The sequence below is a fragment of the Phyllostomus discolor genome, chromosome 1 (genome assembly GCF_004126475.2).
Source record: "Phyllostomus discolor isolate MPI-MPIP mPhyDis1 chromosome 1, mPhyDis1.pri.v3, whole genome shotgun sequence".
Taxonomy (NCBI): domain Eukaryota; kingdom Metazoa; phylum Chordata; class Mammalia; order Chiroptera; family Phyllostomidae; genus Phyllostomus; species Phyllostomus discolor.
Genome location: NC_040903.2, coordinates 59,896,499 through 59,903,306, shown reverse-complemented (window position 1 = coordinate 59,903,306; position 6,808 = coordinate 59,896,499). Strand labels below are relative to the sequence as shown.

The 6,808-nt window shown below is 38.1% G+C and overlaps 1 non-coding gene across 1 annotated transcript; it reads left to right on the top strand.

Moving 5' to 3' along the window:
- Positions 1-2,135: 2,135 nt before the first annotated feature.
- Positions 2,136-2,242, top strand: LOC114493620. Its single transcript, XR_003684244.1, has one exon. It is a non-coding gene; the product is annotated as a U6 spliceosomal RNA (small nuclear RNA).
- The last annotated feature ends 4,566 nt before the right edge of the window (positions 2,243-6,808 follow it).

The window sequence follows — 6,808 nt, the reverse complement described above, 5'->3', positions numbered from 1 at the left end:
GCAGAAATAGTCATCTATTCCAAGAACAAACAGTCTCCTTGGCTGCTGGCCCATGGAACTGCAGCAACCTCTGCCACCGCGGACATTACCCTCTGCTCCGGCTTTCTTCTTAGCTGCTGTGGGATGCTGGGTCTGGGAACACATTTTTAACTCAATGAAAAACACATCAGGGGCCCCAAGAGATGTGAAAACTTCCTCCATGTCTTTCAGGGTGGCATGGGCTCCTGGACATCATCTTCAGAGGCCAAAATGCGCAGAGCTCAAGGTTGAAAAGTCTGTTCTATCGGGAAGCAAACCCAAGGAATTCTTCAAGAACCATCTGGGCTATTCTCAGGGCCACAGTGACCAGGATAGGGCCATTCTTCCACTGCCTGCCCTCCCCAGTGAGACTGTCCTCTTTGCAAGCTCATGAATATCAATAAGCCCAAACCACACTCAAAACAGCCCACATTGCAACAGCCAAATTACAAACTGGCTCCTAAAGCCTGGCCAAAGGAGCATATAATTCAAACACTGGGGCTGGGGTTGAGGCTGCGTTTGAGTCTAAAGTAGGGTTGGAAGAAACTTGTGCTCAAACCTCTCAAGGATCAAGAGGAGAGAAGCATGGAGCAGGAGCACAGAAGCTTTCAATAAACCCTTGTAAACTCATCCAGAGGTCAGAATGGGGGCTGCTCTTCATCACAACGGTGCATGAGTAAAGAACCCAATGCCCTAATTATATAAACTTATTTGGCAAAGTAAGAAACTCATGAACATTAAAAAGCAATAGCATTCTTTTATTCAATAAATAATTACTGGGCACTCACTGTAAGTCAAGCTCTGTGTGAGGCACCGTGAACATGAGGAAAAAGAGGAAACAGTTCCTCATCTCAAGGAGTTTATGGTGGCAGAGGTGTGTGGGAGGCAGCTGAGGGGGCAAAAGAACAGAAACAAGAAAAACAGCCCTGGCTGGCATAGCTCAGTGGATTGAGCTCAGGCTGAGAACCAAAGTGTTGCAGGTTTGATTCCCAATCAGGGTACATGCCTGGGTTGCAGGCCATGACCCCAGCAACCACACATTGATGTTTCTCTCTCTCTCTCTCTTTCTCCCTCCCTTCCCTCTCTAAAAATAAATAAATAAAATCTTAAAAAAAAGAAAAACAATTTCAGTGTGGTGTGTTGTTGTATATTTCAGAAGATTTTCCCTTTACATTCCCTGTACACTGTCCGTAACTTCTTTTTTCATTAAGTTATTGGTGCTGTTAGTTGTGTTTCCAGTTTTGGACTATTGAGAAAAAAGCTGTTATGATTATTCATGTCCTTATGTGAATATACATTTTTATTTCTCTTGGGTTAATCTCCAGAAATGGAATTGTGGGGTCGCATGCTAAATATATATTTAATTTCATGAGAAACTGACAAACTGTTTTCCAAAGTGGCTGGACTATTTTCCACTCCTATCAGCTGTGTATGAGAGTTTTAGTTGCTTCATGTCCTTATAAATATGTTATTGCCAGTTTTTGAATTTTATTTTTTCAAATTATATTTTATTGATTATGGTACTACGGTTTTAATTTACAGTCTCATTTTTTCCCCCTTTGCCCCCTCCACTCCTTCAGGCCATTCCCACACCATGGTTCATGTCTATAAGCCAGGCATAAAGTTCTTTGGCTACTCCATTTCCTGTACTGTACTTGACATCCCTGTGGCTATTCTGTAACTACTAATTTGTACTTCTTAATGCCCTGACCTCTTCACCCATTCCCTCACTCATACCTTCACTTTCCTCCCCTTGTCCCTTTTGTAATTGTTGTATATTTTACTTCTACACATATTATAACCCCCACGTAATTTATTGTATTTGATTAAAATAGTCAAGTATCTTCTAAAGAAATGAAATTAGAGAGAGTGTTTTTATATTTCCCATTTCTGGCATTTTCTATTCCTTTGTGTAGGTTAAAATTTCTACTTGTTCTTATTTTCCTTCTGCTTGAAGAGCTTTCTTAGACATGCCTGTGGTTCCACTGGTCACCGAACTTTTCGTCTTTGTTTTGCCAGGGAAGTCTGTCTTGCACCTTCACTTTTTTTTTCCTTTCTTATTTTTTACAGTATGATTACATTGATAGTATTGGAATATATACTTTTAAACTCACCGAGTGCTTGCTCTGGCAGCACACATGCTGAAATTGGGGCACTGCCGAGAAGATCGACATGGGCCCTGCACAAGGACAACATGCAAGTTCAGGAGCATTCCACTGTTTATGTGCCTAATGCGTGGAGGTCTGCACTTAAAAATGGTTAACATTGTAAATGTTATGTATACTTAGCCACAATAAAATAATGTGTAGAAATCATCCAGAAACATACAAATGGAACTGTTAACACCAACCCACTCCGGGGAAGAGGAGCTGGGGATGAAGGGCGACTTCCAGGTTTTTGTGTTTTTTTCTACTTTTAAACTTTTTATTTGGAAATTATTTCAAACATAGATAACTTGCATGAATAAGAGTATAACCAAAAATATCTATATACTATTTACCCAGATTCACCTACTATAAACAATTTATCTATTTGCTTTATCTCTCTTGCTCTCATATATATCTCTTTATGCATCTGTTATATATCTCTTTATATATTTGTATATCTATTATATAGATATATATGCACTCTGTGGGGAGATACTTGACATTTATGCAAATATTCTGCTCCTCATCAAAATTTCTATCTGGATTCAGTGTCCATTCATGATTTCTGCTGAACTGGTCTTTACTATGATGTTTGCAAATGGTTATTTTCCAACTCTAGGACTTTCTTTCCATTTACCATTTGGCACTTAGTATTCTATTTTAAGCAGGAACTCTTTTTATTCCTTCCAGTTGCTTGTATCTTTGTCACAGGTATGAACACAGGAATATCTATTTTTTCAATGATTTAAAATTTGCTACCATATTTGATTATTGTGGTGTCCAGGTTTTCCCAGGTTTGGCCAGTGGACCCCCCTGCAAGCCACCTCCTGGCCCATGTGATTTGTGACACTCTCCCTGTCTATCATGTTGCACATCTCCTTAACATCTGACATCAGGAGATTTTCCAGGCTTTTCTTGTACCTACCTGCCCCAGACCTAAATTCAGCCATTTCTGTGAAGAGTCATGACTCATTATAATGGAGAAAAATATTAAAATCAGAATCTGGGTGTGAGATGTGCTCATTGCTCCTGGGGCATCTTTGCTTTTCATACCTTTCAGTTGTGTGAACTAGGAAATCATTGGCTGTTTATACATATACATACATACATATAAATATACAGAGACATATATGCATATACATAGATAAGTACATGCACATGTGAACAAATTTTAGAAATCATGAATTCACAGCGATAATTTTAACTTTTTTCTATCTCCACAGGGATTTTTGGATTTTTCTTGCCTTCTCCTATTCCATATTTGTGTGTGTGTGTGTGTGTGTGTGTGTGTTTCTGCTGGTAACTTTGGATCCCCCAAACAATACGTTTACTTCTTTGTTCAGCTGTGTCACATATCTGAAATAGTTTCAGAATTGTTTCATCCTTGCCTACATGCAAAACAAATTTATTGAAAAGAGTTCAGGATTTGTTTGTAATTTCTTCCGTGTTCCATTTTTGCACCACAAATTAAGGGTATATGGTGTTAAATACTGTACTCATACACTTGCTCTGTTTAGGTCTTTCTTTTTCTATTTTCCTTATCTGTTACTATGTTATTCATTTGAAATCTAAGTGGACTGATTTGTTTCCATTTTTTCTCCATTTTATATCTGTGCAAATGCCCCTCCTTCCCAAACCCTTACTGACACATTCTTCTTATAGATAACCAGCTTTAAGGTTTCTGGCTGATTCTTCCTGTGTTTCCTTTTGTAAAGTTAAATATATGATCATAGATTTTTCCCCCTGCTGTTAGATATGTTCTTTTAAAAACAGCTTTATTCATGTATAATTTATGTGATATAAATTCACATATTTTAAGTGGTGGCTAGATGAGTTTGAGTAAATCCATACAGTTGTGCAAACAGCACTGTTCCCCACTTTTAGAACCTTGCTGTCATCTCCACACCCATCTGCAGATCATCCCCACTCCCGTCTCTGCCCTATGCAACCACTGATCTATGTACTGTTTCTATCGTTTTCCTCCTCAATAAATTTCACATCAGTGGAATTATACAATATGTAGTCTCATGTGTCTGGTTTCTGTCACTAAGCACAAATGCTTTTTTAAACCATATTAACTTTAATACCTATTAAAAACAAATGTTTTTGAGGTTCATTTGTATTATGGAATGCATCAGCAGTTCTGTCCTTTTTATTGATCTATTGTATGGATGTACCTCAATTTGCCCATTCACTGGCTAATGGACTTCTGGAGTGTTTCCAGCTTTGCGTTTCATGACTAATACCACTATGAACATTGGCGTGCAAGTCTGTGGGCAGACATGTGTTTTCATTTCTGTTGAGTGGACACCTAGGAGGGAAATGGCTGGGTCATATGGTAACTCTGTGTTTAAGTTTTTATGAAACTGGCAAACTGTTCTCCAAAATACTTGTATCATTTTACATTGCCATCAGTGATGTATTTGTATTTTTATATTAATTGTAACCAAATGTATTCTCATAAAGTTGCTGAAAGTTCTTATTTTAGGTAAGCCAGTTACTATCTTTGTATTCTTGCTTATTTTTTTACTTATGCAGCCTTTTTCCTCACAGATTGTTAAAAAGTAAGTCAGATTATTCCTTGTTTAATTGTAATGAATTCAGAATAAATGTGACCAAAAAACTTGTTCCTTCTCTCTTAATAGGGAATGAAATGATATAGGTGACATTATTAAGGAAAGGACTTTCTAGCCTTAGTCTTTAAAAATAAAGGTCAATTGCATCAGAAACCTGAGATTACATTCTTTCCAATGGTAGAGCAGAAAATGAGATTAGTTTATGGAATAAAGTAGCTCTTTTAAATGACCAATACTTGGGAAATTGACTAAAGGCAGGGTAGGACCATTATATTAAGATTTTGGAAAATCAGAAGAGAATTCAATAATGTAAAGAGTTTCAAAAGAAGAAAACATAATATAGTCCCCAATTTGTAACCTTTATTTTGAAAGGAGTGCGGGGGGCGGGGGTGTTGGTGGTGCAGGGTGATGTTGCAAAGAAGCAATCCTGGACACGGGAACTGCAGCTGCTTCCGTGGGCCCTTTCTCCGAGAGTGAAGTAAATGCTGGTTTTTCTTCCATCACCCACAACACAACTGGAAAAAACTCACGATGCCCTTGCAGTGCCTTAAAACACAACTCGGCCAAACTGCGGCTTCTTGAGCACAAAAGCATCCTTTCTGGCAGCCCCATTTAAAATATCAATCACAGGGCCCTTTGGAAGTACTGCAACCTACACCCCAGGGAAATTCGTATAGTGCAACAGGCCAGTTAGATAATTATTAACTTCAGCTAAATTAAATTTTAAAATAATCAAAGGTTGCTTTAAAAAAATCTCTTTATATCCCTTCTCAAAGTTTTTCTCTTTGCTTCTGATACTCAGCTTTTTGTGCCCCATCCCAAGCACCTAGCTTGGACATCATTTTGTTGGGCCTGAATTTAGCCCAGATGGATATTAAGCAGCAAAATTCTCATTCATGAAAGGTTCACTTAAAATTATTAAACATATATTCCGTGCCTTAGGGAAGTTGGGAAGTACTTAGGCAGCAAAGGGGATTTCCTGTTACTCCCTAAATTACATCATGTAGGCAGGTGGTTGTCTCTCATAGTCCCAGCTCCTGTGAGGTCCATATGTACCTGAACGAATGGGTCCAGTGTCTTTAAGTTTTTAGTTTTTAAGAAAGAAAAACACTCCTTGAGAGTTTGTTTAGACCCTATCAGAATAAAGTGAGTAAAAATATTTTCTATGTCAGGAAAATAGCTATCTATCCCTCTGTCTATCTAGTCAATGATTGCTTTATCCAGATACATTTAGCTATCAAGTAAGGAGAAAAATTGAATGATAAGACACTATGTGTGCAGAAGGAATGGCTGATATGTGTAGTGGGAAAGATGTACCTAATTATCTTATAGTGCCTATTATTAGTTAAAATTCTTTGTCGTTTTCTTATTTTCAGAAATTATCCCTCACTGAAACACACACACACACGAACACCACATAGATTTCTACTGTTGGTTTCCTTTTTAAAGTTCATATCTTTGTCATTCCACAGATGGAGGATACTGGAGAAACCCTATAGACTCTAGGAAACATCAAGATGTTAGTACTTCTGGTTTGGCTGGATGGTGGGTTGGTTTCATGAATGGTCCCAAGGTGTTCACACCTCACCCGTGTTCGGTGTGGGCTTGGCAGCACGACTTGTTCTGACCCAAGGGACAGCAGCCACCATGATGCCACCATCATGCGAAAGGCATCAAAGGCTGCCTTTTGTTCTTATTATCTATCTTACTAAAAAAATAGCAACCTTTATATTTATGACAGAATAAAACTGATTTACACTCATAACTCAGTAGTTGATGGAATATACACTACCATTCCATTGTACTGCAGTAGTTACAGAGCTTTATTTTTTTCTGGAAAATCTGGCAAAGGCATGTGACACTCCTCTCCATTCAGTGGTGTGTTGCTAAACATTCAACATCTAGTTCTACGAAAAGTAAAAAAGCCCCGATTTGTAACATTTACTGGTTTTCATGTTGTGAATACTCCCACATGGCTGATATCATGCTACTAACGTGACTTCACTCAATGCAGGGGAAGAAATGTGCATACCATTGTGATATTCTCATCATACAGATGAAAAAAAT